The sequence below is a fragment of the Monodon monoceros genome, unplaced genomic scaffold, assembly GCF_005190385.1.
Source record: "Monodon monoceros isolate NGI ecotype Baffin Bay Population unplaced genomic scaffold, NGI_Narwhal_1 Super_Scaffold_21, whole genome shotgun sequence".
NCBI lineage: Eukaryota > Metazoa > Chordata > Mammalia > Artiodactyla > Monodontidae > Monodon > Monodon monoceros.
In genome coordinates, this window is record NW_021703778.1 from 108,419,001 (window position 1) to 108,438,873 (window position 19,873).

The following is a 19,873-nucleotide window of genomic DNA, read 5'->3' on the forward strand; positions in this document are numbered from 1 at the left end:
ACACATATATATTCTTTTTCATATTCTTTTCCATTATGGTTTATCACAGGGTATTGTATATAGTTCCCTGTGTTATACAGTAGTGTATATCCATATGCTATACAAGTGTATGGATAATCCATACAAGTTATTGTAATCCATACAAGTTATTGTTTATCCATCCTATATATACTAGTTTGCATCTGCTAATCCCAAACTCCCAATCCTTCCCTTCCCCACTCCCCTCCCCCTCCCCCTTGGCAACCATAAGTCTGTTCTCTTTGTCTGTGGGTCTGTTTCTGTTTCATAGATTTGTTCATTTGTGTTGTATTTTAGATTCTACATATAAGTGATATCATATGCTATTTGTCTTTCTCTTTCTGACTTACTTCGTTTAGTATGATAATCTCTAGGTCTATCCATGTTGCTGAAAATGGCATTATTTCATTCTTTTTTATGGCTAATAGCCCATTGTATATATAAACCATATCCTTATCCATTCATCTGTCGGTGGACATTTTGGTTGTTTCTGTGTCTTGGCTATTGTAAATAGTGTTTCTGTGAACATAGCGGTGCATTTATCTTTTTGAGTTATAGTTTTGTCTGGGTATATGTCCAGGAGTGGGATTGCTGGATCATATGGCAACTCTATTTTTAGCTTTTTGAGGAACCTCCATACTGTTTTCCATAATGGCTGCATCAATTTACATTCCACTAACAGTGTAAGAGGGTTCCCTTTTCTCCACACCCTCTCCACCATTTATTATTTGTAGACTTTTTGGTGATGGCCATTCTGATTGGCGTGAGGTGATACCTCACTGTAGTTTTCTTTTTTTTTTTTTTTCGGCGGTATGCGGGCCTCTCACTGTTGTGGCCTCTCCCGTTGTGGAGCACAGGCTCCGGATGCGCAGGCTCAGCGGCCATGGCTCACGGGCCCAGCTGCTCCACGGCATGTGGGATCTTCCCGGACTGGGGCACGAATCCCTGTCCCTTGCATCGGCAGGCGGACTCTCAACCACTGCGCCACCAGGGAAGCCCTCACTGTAGTTTTAATTTCCATTCCTCTAATAATTAGTGATGATGAACATCTTTTCATGTACCTCTTGGCCATCTGTATGTCTTCTTTGGAACAGTGTCTATTTAGGTATTCTGCCCATTTTTTGATTGGGTTGTTTGTTTTTTTGTTACTGAGTTGTTTGAGCCGTTTGTATATTTTGGAAATTAAGCCCTATCAGTTGCATTGTTTGCAGATCTTTTCTTCCATTCTGTAGGTTGTCTTTTCATTTTGTTTATGGTTTCCTTTGCTGTGCAAGAGCTTGTAAGTTTGATTAGGTCCCAGTTGTTTTTTTTCGCTTTTATTTCTATTGCTTTGGGAGACTGACCTGAGAAAACATTGCTACGATTTATGTCAGAGAATGTTGTGCCTATGTTTTCTTCTAGGTGCATTTATCTTTTTGAATTATAGTTTTGTGTCTATAAGACACATACAGTGTCTTATAGACACTATATATAAGACATATGGTGTCATGTCATATTTAAGTCTTTAAGCCATTTTGAGTTCATTGTTTTGTATGATTTGAGTGTCATAACTTCATTGATTTACATGTGGCTGTCCAACTTTTCCAACACCACTTGCTGAAGAGACTGTCTTTTCCCCATTGTATATTCTTGCCTCCTTTGTTGAAGATTAATTGACCATGGGTGTGTGGATTTATTTCTGGGCTGTCTATTCTGTTCCATTGATACCACACTGTTTTGGTTACTGTAGCTTTCTAGTATTGTCTAAAGTCTGGGAGGGTTTTGCCTCCTGCTTTGTTCTTTTCCCTCAAGGATCGCTTTGGCAATTCTGGGTCTTTTATGGTTCCATATAAATTTTAAGATTATTTGTTCTAGTTCTATGAAAAATATCATGTGTAATTTGATAGGGATCACATTAAATCTGTAGGTTGCTTTGGGTAGTATGGCCATTATAGCAATATTAATTCTTCCAATCCAAGACTATGTTTACCCCACACATTTTAATGTGCTGTGTTTATATTTTCATTTAGTTAAAAATATTTACTTTACTTTTTATCTTTTTTTTCTTTGTCACATGGATCATTTAGATGCTTACTTTTAGTTTCCAAATATTTGGGGGATTTTCTAGATATCTTTGTATTGTTTTTAAATTTAACTCCCTTGAGGTATGGTTTCAATTATTTTAAATTTATTGAGACTTGTTCTACAGCCCAGGTTCTATGCCTAGTGAATGTTCCATGTGGGCAGAAAAAGAATGTGCAGTTGTTGGCTGGAGTGTTCTATAAATGTTAATAGGTCAAGTTAGTTGATAATGTTGTTCAAATCATGTATATCCTTGGGACTTCCCTGGTGGCACAGTGGTTAAGTATCTGCCTGCCAATGCAGTGGACACGGTTTCGAGCCCCGGTCCAGGAAGATCCCACGTGCTGAGGGGCAGCTAAGCCTGTGTGCCACAACTACTGAGCCCACATGCCACAACTACTGAAGCCCATGCGTCTAGAGCCCGTGCTATGCAACAAGAGAAGCCACTGCAATGAGAAGCCTGCGCGGCACAACAAAGAGTAGCCCCTACTCACCACAACTAGAGAAAGCCTGCATACAGCAACGAAGACCCAACACAACCAAAAATAAATAAATAAATGAATTAATTTTAAAAATGCTTTATAAAAAAAGAATCATGTATATCCTTACTGATTTTTTGTACTTCTTCCATCAATTATTGAGTGAGGACTGTTGAAGTCTCTAGCTATAATTATGGAGTTTTCTATTTGGTCTTTCAGTTCCAACAGTTTTTGCTTCATATATTTTGAAGCAAATGTTGTTGTTAGCTATATACACATTTAGGATTGCTATGTCTTCCTGAGGAATTGGTCCTGTTATCATTATGAAATGTTCCTCAGTGATCACAACTAGTAAAATTAATCTAGTGGATTTTTGTTGATTTATAGAAACATTTAAAATGGACACACAACTTGTGTTTTGTGAAAGCTACGTCCCCTGTATCCTGCTTCAGTTTTTTCCATGGCATCTGTGTCCATCACACAATTTATTTGTTTTTTTATTTTCTATCTTCCCCCACTAGACTAGAACTTCCAAAGAGTAGGACTTCATTTGTTTTGCTCACTGCTGTATCCCAACTACCTGTCACAAAGTCTGACCTAAATAAATACTTTCTGAATGAATTAATGTTTAAAAAAGCTGCAATAGCTATGAGCAGATAATATTCCCATGACGACTCTATCCCATTTACTCCATGGTAAGAAGGCCTCTGCTCACACAGGGCCTATTTCAGAAATAACTTCTACACTCCAGTGTGCTCTCACACTGCCCTTCAGCACAACTAGTGCCACAAAACAGTGTTGCTTTGGGTTCTTAGGGTCTCAGGGAGACGTTAGTAAGATAATTCTTTGTTTTAATTTGCTCTTTGTATCTTTAGTCCTGAATCATTCCAGAATGGTGATTCCAGAATGACAGACACCCAGACTCTGCCCCCCCACACCCTGGACCTGTATTATGTGCCTCCAGTCACTCCTTCAGGAGGCCATTCAGGCCCTCATGTAAGGTGGACTTTTGGGCTAGCCTCACTGCTTCCAGGAGTGGCTCTATATATCCCTGGATTGTAGGGTGAGTAAGAGTTTGGTTCTTATACCAAGACGCCAACTGTATAAAGCATTTACATTTCACATCTCCTTAGCCACACTGTGGTTTCACTTCCCCCACCAACTCTGTTCCATCACGCAGCTGAAGGGTTTTGTTTTCCCAGGAAATTTAGCCTTCAAATTCACCAGGAAAACTGAGCCTACCCTGATTGAAATATTTGATAATGTAAACTGCAGATAAAACATCAATCAAGTATTCCTCTCATATTTACTTTTGAAGAGAAAAAAAACCTTTTTAAATTAATTGTGTGTTTCATGTATCATAAAAAGATCCCTGAGCCTGATGGTCAGAGTTCAAATCCCTGCTCCATCCCTTGGACGTACACCTTCCTGTGAAGGGAGAAAATAATAGTGTCTGCTCTGCTGGCCTCTGAGGGTTGATGGAAGAATCTATGAGAAATGCTTGGGAAAGTGCCTTGTGCATTGCAAAGCTCTGCAGGTGTGTAAATTGCTTTCGTTGCCATGAGAAGCTTTTTTCAACTTTAAGGTTTGCAGTGATTGAATATTTTTTGGTCATTAATTCAAGAAGAGCATTTGGGTATTTGGATCAGAGGCTTTCACTACATCGTGAACTGCACCTGCCTGCAACTCTTAAACTGGGAGGAATACAACCCAATATCCATTGGCTGTTACCTTGGAAACTAGGACAATTTAAAAACACTGGAAAGGAAATACTGTAACTGGGAGGAAAAGCACACTTGGGGCCAATCACCTTTTTTCTTCCAAAGCTTAAAATATTAGACACCTGTGTAAACATTTCTTAATCATTTTTTTAAACCCATAAGTTATTGTTAAATACATGATGAAAATGAGAGAGGGCATAAGATCTTTTCTTACTTTGGGGAAGTTAAGACTTAAAAGTCCTACTACTTGTATCTACTGTATACCTACTATTAGCCTATTGGTTTTCCTTACTGTCTAGGATGCTATCAGCAGGCTCAAGCTGTATTCTTGGTCAGCTGTAGGAGTCCCAATGTAATTATCTAGAACTACAGAGGAAAAAAAAAACCATCCAAGCACCCAATAGAACTTTCTCCACAAACTCCCTTATCCTTGTGATAATGTATAATTCTGGTTCCTGCTAAGCTCACAAACTCCTTTCTTTCTGTATCCTTCGTTGGCTACTCTTTGTGACCCATAACTGTTGAGACACCCCCACCTCCTTCCCCCTATGCTTTAGTGCTTGGATCCTGCTTGGATCCTAAGCTCAGCCACTTGGAGTTTGGTCTACAGAGTATACATATCTTATTTCTGGTTCAATGCGGGACACTACAGTGCCCTCAGTACCTCCCTCCTCTAAATTCATTTAATCCAGATTCCTGGGATTGTGGTTCAGTAGGTCTGGAGGGGAGCCCTGAAATCTGCATTTTAATAGGCACACAGGGGATTCTGATGCAGGGCTCTAAGGGCTACTGTTTGAGTATCACTGTATTCAAATGCTGGCCTGATTTTTATCTTTGATCTTTATCTTTCATCTTAAATTTAATGAGCCTAAAACTAACCTCCACGAATAGATACAGGTTTCTTTTGCCTGTCATCATGCCTGCACCAGTTTTGTAAATGTAATCAGTGTAATCTTTGTTCTTCCATCTTCCCTTCTTTCCTCCATCCTCCTCCTCCTTCCTTTTTTTCTCAATATTCCAGTCCTTCCCTGTCTGGTTGGCTCCTCCTCCCCAGTCTTCATTCACATTAAATCTCATTCTTAGGGCCATTCCTCTAAATCCCCACTCTCATCAACTCACGCATGGACTACCCAGGTCTTCTAGCCTCTCTCTTTCTGTTCTAATCCTTCTTTCACGTTTTCACCATGTCACTTAGCTATTCAAGAATAAGTAGTATTGCCTGTTTGCCATGTCAGAACTGAACTTCTCTCCCTAGTATTTTATGTTTTCCTTGTTACTCCGAAATTATGTATTTTTATTTTCTGAACTAGTGCCTCAGTCCATTATTTAGACACAATTTCTTTTCTCTTGCCTTTGAATGTGTAGTCTCAAAATATATTCATTGCAAACTTCCATGGACATAGAATTTATTTGTTAGAGAAGTATTTTGATATACTGACTACATTATTATAAATTCCTTCCCATAGGCGAGGTCTAGAGAGGAAACCAAGTGGACTGGTGGACTGATTGAATGAGAATGTTACATTCCTCTATTTTACGGCAGAGTTAAATTTCATTTTTGTGGTTTCCTTAGATTAAATGAATTTCTCTTGTGCAGTGAACTTTGAACTTTTAGAGGGAGTAGATTACCTTTTAATAGGTTGTCTATTGGTAAAATTTTCCTAAAGCTGTTCAGCCAAGATTTTAAGTCAATATATAGATTGTTTTGTACACCTTAAAAACTATTTTCTGTCCTGAGCAGCTGTACATTTAGTTAAACTGAATCTACTAAGACAAAACTCTGACATGTTTTGAAAATTAGAAACAAGTACTCAGAAAATCAGGAGAGGTAGCTGGTCACTCTCATAACAGGTTTTTTTGTTCTTATTCCAGTGCTTTGATGTCTCTGGTACCCATGCAGTAGCTTATGTTGGAAACGGTTTAAGTACTTGATAAATCACCAATGTTTCTTTTCAGGGCGCTTATCATTGAGGTTGGCCACTGTCCAACACCTTGATAAAGACTTAACAGTTCTCAACCTCTTTTTACCACAACATAACATCCCTAAGCGATCCCTCTCTTTCTGACAGTAACAGAGGTGTACTGAATTAGTTCTCAGAAGATCTCTCCTTTTCTGCTCTCTGGGTAATGTATTATTTGAAAAAGTTCCTCAGGTGGTTCTGAAACCCCCACCCATTCTGCATTGGGAGTCACAGCTTTCAGATCTCCTAATTGCTCCTTCTTTAATATAACTAAAATTTATTGGCTTGATTTATCAGTTTCTGAAAGATGCATGCTGAAATTTGCCTCTGAATTTATAGTTGTGAAGAAGTTTTCATTGTAGTTCTATCACATTTGCTTTATATAATTAGGTGCTTACAAGTTCAAGATTGTTTCATCTTCCTGGGGTGTTTTCTTTCTCTCCTTATGTAGTATACTACTTTATCCCTGTTAATGTTGACACATTACCTTTTATATTGTCTGATATTAATATTGCTATGTGTTCTTTCTTTTGGTTAGTATTTGCTTGACATATCTTTATCCATTTCCTTATTTGCAAACCTTTGGTGAGATTTTTAAGAAGTATGTTTTCTGGTAAATAGCATTATTTGAATCTTTAAAAATTGACTTGCTCTCAGGCTTCCCTGGTGGCGCAGTGGTTGAGAGTCCGCCTGCCGATGCAGGGGACACGGGGTTCATGCCCCGGACCGGGAAGATCCCACATGTCGAGGAGCGGCTGGGCCCGTGAGCCATGGCCGCTGAGCCTGCGCGTCCGGAGCCTGTGCTCCGCAACGGGAGAGGCCACAACAGTGAGAGGCCCGCATACAGCAAAAAAAAAAAAAAAAAAAAAAAAAATTGACTTGCTCTCATCCTATTTTTTAATACATGGGTTTAATTCAGAGGTCAGCAATCTTTTCCTAGAAAGGACCAGACAGTAAATATTTTTGGCTCTGTGACCCATATAGTCTCTGCTGTAACTACTCAGAAATAGCCACTGACAATACATAAATCAATGCACAGGGCCAGATTTGTCCTGCCAGCTGTAGTTTGCCAACCCTTGGGCTTATTCCATTTACATTTTTGTGATTGATAATATACCTACATTATTTCTGTCAAATTATTTTATGTTTTCTGTTTACCATCTGTATTACTTAGGGTAGTGCCAGCTGAGGTTGCAGATGAACCTGGAAACCTCAGTGGCTTAACATAATAGAAGTATGTATTTTGTTATATAAAAATCCAATCAGTGGCACAGAGGGTATGGTCTGCCCCACACAGTCATTCAGGAATCAAGGTTTCTTCCATCTTGCGGTGCTGCCACTCCCAACATGTAGGTTCCAAGATCACCCTAGAAAGGGAAAGAAAGGGTTAGGCTGCTTCTTAACCACATCAGCCTGAAAGTTATTTATATCACTACTGCTCACATTTTGTTGATGAGAACTAGTCATATGGTCCTACCTAGAAGCAAGAATGGCCTGGGAAATGTAGTTCTTGGCCTGACAGCCACTTCCCAGCAGCAGTTCCTCACTATGGTAGAGGATCACAAATCTTTGGCAGACATCTGGACACTTCTGCTGTAGCCACGCTTTTTCTTTGCTCCTTTTTTTTTTTCTTTTCTGCTTTCTGTGTGGTTGATTTTTTTTTCTATTTTCCTTTATTCCCTTTGTTGCTTGCAATATATATGATGCATTACTTTTATTTTAGTGGTTGTCCTTAAAGTTTTAACATATATACATAATTTTAAAAATTTCTATAAAGCCTATGTTTATTCAGTATATCTCGTCTCTTCTAGATAAGAAAATAATTTCTTTGTTCCTCTCTTCCTCCTATACCTACACTGCACATATCTTTCTTCATATTGCTGTCTAGGGTTTTATTTAAACCTAACCCTCCCCCCCAAATAGTTATTATTTTTATGGGTAAGGATTAAATATACAGTTATTATATTTTTATCAGTTTCTATATGCATTCTTCAGGTTTTTTTTTTGTTTCTTTCAGTGAGTCTCTGGGTAGTAAGCACCCCTAGTCTATTAGTTTTTTAAGGAACCTCCATACTGTTCTCCACAGTGGCTGTATCAATTTACATTCCCACCAACAGTGCAAGAGGGTTCCCTTTTCTCCACACCCTCTCCAGCATTTATTGTTTCTAGAATTTTGATGATGGCCATTCTGACTGCTGTGAGGTGATACCTCATTGTAGTTTTGATTTGCATTTCTCTAATGATTAGTGATGTTGAGCATCCTTTCATGTGTTTGTTGGCAATCTGTATATCTTCTTTGGAGAAATGTCTATTTAGGTCTTCTGCCCATATTTGGATTGGGTTGTTCGTTTTTTTGATATTGAGCTGCATGAGCTGCTTGTAATTTTGGAGATTAATCCTTTGTCATTTGAAAATATCTTCTCCCATTCTCAGGGTTGTCTTTTGGTCTTGTTTATGGTTTCCTTTGCTGTGCAAAAGGTTTTAAGTTTCATTAGGTGCCATTTGTTTATTTTTGGTTTTATTTCCATTTCTCTAGGAGGTGGGTCAAAAAGGATCTTGCTGTGATGTATGTCATAGAGTATTCTGCCTATGCTTTCCTCTAAGATGTGTATAGTGTCTGGCCATACATTTAGGTTTTTGATCCATTTTGAGTTTATTTTTGTGTACGGTGTTAGGGAGTGTTCTAATTGCATTCTTTTACATGTAGCTATCCAGTTTTCCCAGCACCACTTATTGAAAGGCTGTCTTTTCTCCACTGTATATTCTTGCCTCCTTTATCAAAAATAAGGTGACCATATGTGTGTGGGTTTATCTCTGGGCTTTCTATCCTGTTCCATTGATCTATATTTCTGATTTTGTGCTAGTACCATACTGTCTTGATTACTGTAGCTTTGTAGTATAGTCTGAAGTCCGGGAGCCTGATTCCTCCAGCTCCATTTTTCTTTCTCAAGATTGCTTTGGCTATTCGGGGTCTCCTGTGTTTCCATACAAATTGTGAAATTTTTTGTTCTAGTTCTGTGAAAAATGCCATTGGTAGTTTGATAGGGATTGCATTGAATCTGTAGATTGCTTTGGGTAGTAGAGTCATTTTCACAATGTTGATTCTTCCAATCCAAGAGCAATGGTATATCTCTCCATCTGTTTGTATCATCTTTAATTTCTTTCATCAGTGTCTTATAGTTTTCTGCATACAGGTCTTTTGTCTCCTTAGGTAGGTTTATTCCTAGGTATTTTATTCTCTTTGTTGCAATGGTAAATGGCAGTGTTTCCTTAATTGCTACTTTACCAAATTCATTGATTAGCTCTACTAGTTTTCTGGTAGCATCTTTAGGATAGTCTATGTATATAGTACCATGTCATCTGCAAAAAGTGACATTTTTACTTCTTCCTTTCTGATTTGGATTCCTTTTATTTCTTTTTCGTCTCTGACTGCTGTGGCTAAAACTTCCAAAACTATGTTGAACAATAGTGGTGAGACTGGACAACCTTGTCTTGTTTCTGATTTTAGAGGAAAAGGTTTCAGTTTTTCACCATTGAGAATGATGCTGGCTGTGGGTTTGTCATATATGGCCTTTATTATGTTGAGGTGAGTTCCCTCTATGCCTACTTTCTGGAGGGTTTTTATCATAAATGGGTGTTCAATTTTGTCGAAAGCTTTTTCTGCATCTATTGAGATGATCATACGGTTTTTCGTCTTCAATCTGTCAATCTGGTTTATCACATTGACTGATTTGCGTATATTGATGGATCCTTGCATTCCTGGGATAAACCCCACTTGATCATAGTGTGTGATCCTTTCAATGTGCTGTTGGATCCTGTTTGATAGTATTTTGTGGAGGATTTTTGCATCTATGTTCATCAGTGATATTGGTCTGTAGTTTTTTTGTGACATCTTTGTCTGCTTTTTGTATCAGGGTGATGGTGGCCCTGTAGAATGAGTTTGGGAGCGTTCCTCCCTCTGCTATATTTTGGAAGAGTTTGAGAAGTATAGGTGTTAGCTGTTCTCTAAATGTTTGATAGAATTCGCCTGTGAAGCCATCTGGTCCTGGACTTTGGTTTGTTGGAAGATTTTTTAATCACAGTCTCAATTTCAGTGCTTGTGATTTGTCTGTTTATATTTTTTATTTCTTCCTGGTTCAGTCTCGGAAGGTTGTGCTTTTCTACAAATTTGTGCATTTCTTCCAGGTTGTCCATTTTATTGGCATATAGTAGCTTGTAGTAATCTCTCATGATCCTTCATATTTCTGCAGTGTAAGTTGTTGCTTCTCCTTTTTCATTTCTATTGATATGAGTCTTCTCCCTATTTTTCTTGATGAGTCTGGCTAATGGTTTATCAATTTTGTTTATCTTCTCAAAGAACCAGCTTTTAGTTTTATTGATGTTTGCTATCATTTCCTTCATTTCTTTTTTATTTATTTCTGATCTGATCTTTATGATTTCTATCCTTCTGCTAATTTTTTTTTATTATTATTCTTTCTCTAATTGCTTTAGGTGTAAATTTAGGTTGTTTATTTGAGATGTTTCTTGAGGAAGGACTGTATTGCTATAAACTTCCCTCTTAGAACTGCTTTTGCTGCATCCCATAGGTTTTGGGTCGTCGTGTCTCCATTGTCATTTGTTTCTAGGTATTTTTTGATTTCCTCTTTGAGTTCTTCAGTAATCTCTTGGTTATTAAGTAGTATATTGTTTAGCTTCTGTGTGTTTGTGTTTTTTAGAAATTTTTCCCTGTAATTGATATCTGGTTTCATAGCATTGTGGTCAGAAAAGATACTTGATACGATTTCAGTTTTCTTAAATTTACCAAGGCTTGATTTGTGACCCAAGATATGATCTAGCCTGGAGAATGTTCCATGAGCAGTTGAGAAGAAAGTGTATTCTGTTGTTTTTGGATGGAATGTCCTATAAATATCAGTTAAGTCCATCTTGCTTAATGTATCATTTAAAGCTTGTATTTCCTTATTTATTTTCATTTTGGATGATCTGTCCATTGGTGAAAGTGGGGTGTTAAAGTCCCCTACTATGATTGTGTTACTGTCGATTTCCCCTTTTTTGGTGGTTAGCATTTGCCTTGTGTATTGAGGTGCTCCTATGTTGGGTGCATAAATATTTCCAATTCTTATATCTTCTTCTTGGATTGTCCCTTGATCATTATGTACTGTCCTTCTTTGTCTCTTGTAATAGTCTTTGTTTTGAGGTCTATTTTGTCTGATAGGAGAATTGCTACTCCAGCTTTCTTTTGGTTTCCATTTGCATGGAATATCTTTTTGCATCCCCTCACTTTCAGTCTGTATGTGTCCCTAGGTCTGCAGTGGGTCTCTTGTAGACAGCATATATGTGGGTCTTGTTTTTGTATCCATTCAGCCAGTCTGTGTCTTTTGGTGGGAGCATTTAATCCATTTACATTTAAGGTAATTATTGATATGTGTGTTCCTATTACTATTTTCTTAATTGTTTTGGGTTTGTTATTGTAGGTCTTTTCCTTCTCTTGTGTTTCCTGCCTAGAGAAGTTCCTTTAGCATTTGTTGTACGACTGGTTTGGTGGTGCTGAATTCTCTTAGCTTTTGCTTGTCTGTAAAGGTTTTAATTTCTCCATTGAATCTGAATGAGATCCTTGCCGGGGAATCTTGGTTGTAGGTTTTTCCCTTTCATCACTTTAAATATGTCTTGCCACTCCCTTCTGGCTTGCAGAGTTTCTGCTGAAAGATCAGCTGTTAACCTTATGGGGATTCCCTTGTATGTTATTTGTTATTTTTCCCTTGCTGCTCTTAATATTTTTCCTTTGTATTTACTTTTTGATAGTTTGATTAATATGTGTCTTGGCATGTTTCTCCTTGGATTTATCCTGTATGGGACTCTCTGTGCTTCCTGAACTTGATTGACTACTTCCTTTTCCATATTAGGTAAGTTTTCTACCATAATCTCTTCAAATATTTTCTCAGTCCTTTTCTCTTTTTCTTCTTCTTCTGGGACCCCTATAATTCTAATGTTGGTGCGTTTAATGTTGTCCCAGAGGTCTCTAAGACTGTTCACACTTCTTTTCATTCTTTTTTCTTTATTTTGCTCTGCAGTAGTTATTTCCACTATATTATCTTCCAGGTCACTTATCCATTCTTCTGCCTTTATTCTGCTATTGATTACTTCTAAAGAATTTTTAATTTCATTTATTGTGTTGTTCATCATTGTTTGTTTGCTCTTTAGTTCTTCTAGATCCTTGTTAAATGTTTTTTGTGTTTTCTTCATTCTATTTCCAAGATTTTGGATCATATTTACTATCATTACTCTGAATTCTTTTTCAGGTAGACTGTGTATTTCTTCTTCATTTGTTTGGTCTGGTGGGTTTTTACCTTGCTCCTTCATCTGCTTTGTCTTTCTCTGTCTTCTCATTTTGCTTAACTTACTGTGTTTGGGGTCTCCTTTTCGCAGGCTGCAGGTTCGTAGTTCCCGTTGCTTTTGGCATCTTCCCTCAGTGGCTAAGGTTGGTTCAGTGGGTTGTGTAGGCTTCGTTATGGAGGGGACTAGTGCCTGTGTTCTGTTGGATGAGGCTAGATCTTGTGTTTCTGGTGGGCAGGACCGTGTCTGGTGGTGTGTTTTGGGGTGCCTGTGACCTTATTATGATTTTAGGCAGTCACTCTGCTAATGGCTGGGGTTGTGTTCCTTTCTTGCTAGTTGTTTGGCATAGGGTCCAGCACTGTAGCTTGCTGGTCGTTTAGTGAAGCTGGGTGTTGGTGTTGAGATGGAGATCTCTGGGAGATTTTCGCCATTTGATATTACGTGGAGCTGGGAGGTCTCTGGTGGACCAATGTCCTGAACTCGGCTCTCCCACCTCAGAGGTACAGGCCTGACACCTGGCTGGAGCACCTAGACCCTGTCAGCCACGTGGCTCAGAAGTAAAGGGAGAAAAAAAGAAAGAAAGAAAGAAAAAAATAAATAAAAAGAGATAAAGTTATTAAAATAAAAAAAATTATTAAAAAGTAATAGAAAAAAAAGGAAAAGAAAGAAGGAAGAGAGCAACCAAACTAAAAAACAAATCCACCAATGATAACAAGCACTAAAAACTATATTAAAAAAAAAACAAAAACGGACAGACAGAACACTAGGACAAATGGTAAAAGCAAAGATATACAAAATCACACAAAGACGCATACACATATGCACTCACAAAAGAGAAAAAGGAAAATATATATATATGTATATATATATATAAAAGGAAGAGAGCAAGCAAATCAGTAAACAAATCTACCAATGATAATAAACTCTAAACACTAAACTAAGATAAATGTAAAACCCGAAACCAGTCAGTCGCATGCAGCAAACCCCAAGTCTACAGTTGCTCCCAAAGTCCACTGCCTCAATTTTGGGATGATTTGTTGTCTATTCAGGTATTCCACAGATGCAGGGTACATAACGTTGATTGTGGGGATTTAATCCACTGCTCCTGAGGCTGCTGGGAGAGATTTCCCTTTCTCTTCCTTGTTTGCACAGCTCCTGGGGTTCAGCTTTGGATTTGGACCCGCCTCTGCGTGTAGGTTGCCTGAGGGCATCTGGTCTTCACTCAGACAGGACGGGGTTAAAGGAGCAGCTAATTTGGCAGCTCTGGCTCACTCAGTACGGGGTGAAGGAGGGGTACAGAATTCGGGGCGAGCCTGTGGCGGTAGAGACTGGCGTGACATTGCACCAGCCTGAGGTGAGCCGTGTGTTCTCCCGGGGAAGCTGTCCCTGGATCACGGGACCCTGGCAGTGGTGGGCTGCACAGGCTCCCGGGAGGGGAGGTGGGGATAGTGACCTGTGCTCGCACACAGGCTTCCTGGTGGCTGCAGCAGCAGCCTTAGCGTCTCGTGCCCGTCTCTGGGGTCTGCACTGATAGCCACGGCTCGCGCCCGTCTCTGGAGCTCTTTTAAGTAGCGCTCTTAATCCCCTCTCCTCGCACACCAGGAAACAAAGAGGCAAGAAAAAGTCTCTTGCCTGTTCGGCAGCTCCAGACCTTTTCCCGGACTCACTCCTGGCTAGCCGTGGTGCACTAGCCCCCTTCAGGCTGTGTTCATGCCGCCAGTCCTCTCCCTGCATCAGACCAAAGCCCGAGCCTCAGCTCCCAGCCCCACCCGCCCCGGCGGGTAAGCAGACAATCCTCTTGGTCCGGTGAGTGCCAGTCGGCCCTGATCCTCTGTGTGGGAATCTCTCCGCTTTGCCCTCCGCACCCCTGTTGCTGCGCTCTCCTCCGTGGCTCCGAAGCTTCCCCTCTCCGCCACCCGCAGTCTCCGCCCGCGAAGGGGCTTCCTAGTGTGTGGAAACCTTTCCTCCTTCACAGCTCCCTCCCACTGGTGCAGGTCCCGACCCTATTCTTTGTCTCTGTTTTTTCTTTTTTCTTTTGCCCTACCCAGGTACGTGGGGAGTTTCTTGCCTTTTGGGAGGTCTGAGGTCTTCTGTCAGTGTTCAGTAGGTGTTCTGTAGGAGTTGTTCCACGTGTAGATGTATTTCTGATGTATCTGTGGGGAGAAAGGTGATCTCCACGTCTTACTCCTCCGCCATCGTGAAGGTTGCCCCTTAATACATTCTTTTTATATTTTATCTGTTGCTTTATGTTTGGAGTAGTGGTGAGAGGGTTGTGGTCCAATTCTTCTTCTTTTAGGAACCAATCTCCCCTATTTGAGACCTTTCCCCTATTCCTTTTGATTCCTTCATCGTGATAATACTGCTTTGTCCATTTTCTGTACCTCACATCACTGTTGGATCCCCAAATGCACTCATAGCAAGCAGGCATGCATTGTTCTAGATAATTTTCCTCAGAGACAGATGGTGGTGAGTGAGCCTGATGACGGGAGTGGGTTGGGTCTCAGTGGCTGTGTCAGAGTGAGGTTAGGACATGGCTGGCTTGAGTGTAAGTCCTGGTAGGGCCACCATGTTTCTGTCACCCTTGCTCCTCCTAACATCTCTGTCCTTAGCTATCCTGGCACAGACTGTTGCCCCAACATGCAGAAGGGTGTGAGAAGGCTGACCCAGACATGACACCTGCCATCTTTTCTGACACTCTGCCTTGAACCTAATTATTTCTAACCCCTGAGCTATGGAATGGGACGGCTCTGTGTTGCTATGCATTGTGCACTGTACCTGAGCACAAATCATGCCCATGTTTCACCCAAGCTGTGCACCCACAGGTCTCTATCTACTCACAGTGAGGGAGGGCCTTCTCATTTACACAAAGATGTCAGTTAGACTATGTTGGCCATATAAGGACTCCTGTATAGTTTCTCTCTGGGCTTCTTGTCATCACCTCAGATAAGATGGCCAGGCTCTAAACTCCTTGTTTATCACCCTTATAGACAAGAGTATTGCTGAACCCCATCCTGGGGATGCTTTCCTACTAGGGTATGGTGAAGGGAGGGCCGGAGTCTGGTACCAAGTTGTTGTGGCACCTGGCTGGCAGCTGGAAGAAACTCCAGAGGCTGGGCTTTTGTCTCGTATTTCAGTATAGACCTGGCAGGTGAGGTACCAGCTTCCCCTTTTATCTGGGTTATACCTCATTTTTTCCAACAAGTGACACCCTCAGGCTGCCAAGGGGCCAAGGGAGTTCCTGGCCTTTGTTCCCTCCAGGGGCCAGCTTTTTGTGCACACTGCCACTGACCCCCTGGGCCTGGATCTAATCCTGTCTCCCTCTGCACCCTGCCCTCCCTCGCCCCAGTTGGGCAGTAGTTTCTGGCCATAAAGCTATTAGAAATTGGCACCAGCAAATGGGTCGCTGGAAACCCAGCCCTTGGTACAAGGAAAGCCATGGTAAACATCACTTTGCAGTGCTGCTGAGATACTCAATATTAAGTAATGTTATAGCCTGACTCCTTTTCAAGGGACCCTTCTGCGCTAGTGCCTAAGGTAGCATAAAAGCATTTGTTTTCCAGAGCCAAAAGCCTGCTTCTTTTAGCTTTTTTGGGTTTTGCTTGCTTTTTTTGACTGGTCTTTAGCATTCTTGCTACTTTTGCCAGAACTTACTAAAAAATTCCTTCAGGGAAGTTTAGGAGATGACAGAAGGAAGGAGAGGTTCATTTGTAATAGGAGGAAGAACAGTAATTATGAAAAGCACAGAGGAAGCTAGAGAAAGAAAATCAAGGAAAAGAGACTGGGAACAGTCCAATCCGAGGGATTCATGTTGTGGTTGGTAGATTTGGGTTGGGAGTCTCTTTTACAGGAGTGCCTTGTGCCAGCCACTGTCCCTGAACCCAGTTAGTAGGGACAAGGGAACAGGATTCAGGGACCATGAAGAATCTGTCTTACAACCAGGGTGCAGGAGCATGGTAGTCAGCCTAGCAAAGCTAACGTTAAGAATTATGGAAGCTTTTGATGCACTTTTCTTCTAGGAAGCATTTTACTAGGCCAGACAGAGTTTACCAATGCAGGGGACAGGAGAGCTGCATTGCTGTTTGGAGCAGGACAGTTCTTCCTTGTGTCCCCTTGTGTGGGACACTGTTTTCAGCTAGGCAGTGAGAGCATTTGAAAGTCTATAGATGTCGTCCGTGATTGTTACGAAGAAAATACCAACCATGGACCCTTGAATACAACAGAGCAGTTGTAGGTACAATTCCTAGAGAATTAAATGGACATGGGTTCCAACATCAATGGAATTTATCAAGTTATCTGTAAAGCAGAATCTCAGGTGGCTGTTTCCACTCAGACGAGAGAAATCAAAGGTAGAGCTATGAATGTCTTTGGTACCATGGGAGAGATGTAGGAATTACACATAAGAAACTAGGAAGCAAAAAAAAAAAGAAAAGAAACTTAAGGAGCAGAGAATGTGTTCTTATGATGGCAGCATTCAGAGCGCAGGAAGGGGAAGTTTGTAGGTAGATTATAGACTGTAATGAGGATGGAACTTGAGACCCACCAGAAAACTTTGTTCCCATGAGTGTGGCCATTTGGGATGCTGAGAAGGCAGAGTCTGGGAGAACTTTCTCACATTATGCTCATGCTTTATTCCACATCTGTTTCACTTTCCTATCTACTTATACATTCATTCCTTCTGTCCTACCCCTACCATTTTACCGTGTATTCACAGTAATCTTTCCTATCATCATCAAGAGAGCTTTGGCAGTGCTGCCTTCTCTAAGGCATCTTTCTCACCCACTGGAAAAAATAGCGTTCCTGTAATGTAAAAAATAACTGCACAAACAAATGGGGTTTGTGCAGTTCGCATGCATCATCTCATTTCATGGTCCCAGCAAATCCATGAAGTAGTTATAAGAGAACTTTCTGGAAATCTCCAAATGGGGTTTAAGATCCCTGGGTCTGACTATGTAAAGGTGTTTCCATCCCATAGGCACAGAGGGTATTAGTGAATTGTGAGCACTATTTTTAAACCATATTGACAAGTGTTGCTGCAAGACGATTTTACAAAATCTTCTTTCGCTAGGGGAAAATGAGTAACACATGCTTTATTTAGGCTCCTTTTAGTAAGCAAACATGTCTGGGAGTCAGGTTTGAATCAATGAGTGTCAATAGCAAGTCAGGGAATGTTGGTACCTTTCTAGGCAGGTGTAATGAAATAACATTCCTTGCCAAGGAGGAGCAGGAGTTGAGATTGTTGTAGTATTGAATCCACTGAACAACATACACTGCTCAGGAGAGACATGAAAGGCTGAGCAATTGATTTCTCAGAGTGGACCTGAGCTGGCCAATTTGTAGCAAACTTGGTTATTCAAAATATATTTTCCAGCTAAAGACAGATGGACCCTTTGATATGAGATGTTTTGCTGTGCTCAGAGAGCTCATAGCCAAGGCACAGCCAGGCACTGTGAGCAGAGTCAGTTCATTTACTAGAAATCACCCTGATGAAGTTATGGAATCCAGAGCATATGGATTACAGGGAAAGATGGGGGCAGTAAGGGAGCATAGAGATCCTAGGCCTTCTGTTAGGGGTGTTAGAAGATAACTAGTGGGATGTGGGAGTAGGAGATGGAGTTGAACATTTGATGCCCTTCATGTGGGGATTATTGGAGAAAGAAATTCTCCCTGACCAAATGATTAAGCCATAGATTCATAGAGCTTGAGTGATAGGTGGAGCTTAAGCAAATAAGCCTCTCATTATGCAGTTGAGAAGCTGAGTCCCCAAGAGATTTGTCCAAGGCCACGCAGCTAGGAACGAATAGAATGGGATTCCAATCCATGTCTTCAGACTCTAACTTTACATCCTGTTATATAGAGTTAATTTATTTTTTTAAGGTTCCTGATTCAGTCTGATATGGCCAAATGAGTCTCTTGCTTCTTTTTATGAAGACAGAGACTATAGATCTGCTATTATTTCCTTATTAGCAGCAATGTCAGAAGCTCATAAGAAGTTTACACCCCAGATAATAAACTCCCACTCATGGTCTGAGAGAAAGATTGAAAAAAATTACACAAAAAATATCAAAATCCCAAACTCATTAATGGATCCAATTCTTACTAACATTCCTTTTCCCTCCTACTTCTTTTTATTTTTATGATGGTTTTGGGCTTCCAGGAGTGAATGATGATTTATCTTGAACAAAATAGAATTTGTTCTTGAATCCTGCTGGTGTAAATGCTAAGCTAAATAAATGGAAATAGATAGAAGTCTCAGGAATAAATCAGACTCCTTGCTTAAAAAGCAAGCATGTAATTCAGCCCTTTCTTTTTGGTAGGTCAGAAAAAGCCATAGGACTAGAAGTCCATCTCCTTGTCCATATGTAGGCCCTCACTCAAGTTTTTGTTCATTTATCCATTTGTAGCAATACAGGGTTTTCTTCCTCCCTTGCTTCCTTCTTTCCTTGTCTCCATTATCACTCATTCTTGGGAGGGGTCTTTGGAAAGTCAGAAAAAAAATAGAGACTTTGTCAGCACAAAAATATATTGAAGTCATGCTATGAAAGGTTGTGAATATTAGCAAGGAAGGATATGTTAGAAGTGGTGTTCCTCTGAGACTCTGAAGGACTTAAAATAATCAGAACTCACAGGACACGGAGAGGCTGACTCACACTCCCCACCCCAGGGGTAGAGCCAGGACTCATGAAGGAAAAACAGGGATGGAAGAAATAAGGGAAACATGGGCAAAGAGATAAAACGGGAGACCAGAGAAAAAAGGACCTCACAAAGTCCACCAAAGACAGGCTCTGCAAGGACTGAGGAGTGACTTGGTTGAAAAAATAAAGGGCCCCATGTGTATTTGTGATCATCTAATCAATGGAAAACATTCATTTTGGTGACAGACTATATACCTAAAGTAAAATATAATTTGCTGTCCAAACTGATACTCTTTAGCAAGTAAAAGGGGCCATTACTGATTATGCGGATACAACAGGTATAATCTGGGATTATCAGGCAAATCAGGACATATGGTTACAGACTTTACCTCTACCCCTTCCAGACTTCATGGGCATAGAGCTAAGAAGTTAGACTTTCACTCATTCAAAGCACAGTTATTAAGCCCTGATGTGTCCGGCATCACGCTTGGCACTGAGGGTACAAAGTTGAGCTCTTCTGCTTCTGCAACAGATGAGTAGTTCTTTCTGTGGCTGAGACTTTCATGACTAAAGATCAAGGCAAAACCTTCACAGTCCAGTTAACCAGTCATGATACTTCTCAGCGGGGCTTGTGTATGTGGCTCCCACCTGGTCTCCGGCGTGTTGACGGC

The 19,873-nt window shown here is 40.5% G+C and overlaps 1 protein-coding gene across 4 annotated transcripts in view; it reads left to right on the plus strand.

Annotated features, from left to right (window-relative positions):
* AKAP6 (A-kinase anchoring protein 6) overlaps nucleotides 1–19,873 on the plus strand; it is a 598,070-nt gene that overhangs the window by 15,115 nt on the left and 563,082 nt on the right. Inside the window, exon 1 of one of the 4 annotated variants that reach the window (XM_029238346.1) lies at nucleotides 3,469–3,621. The exons of the other annotated variants lie outside the window; for them this stretch is intronic. The gene's annotated coding sequence lies outside the window, so the exon portion shown is untranslated. Of the gene's footprint in view, nucleotides 1–3,468; nucleotides 3,622–19,873 lie in introns of those variants that run through there. 4 annotated transcript variants of the gene reach the window in all.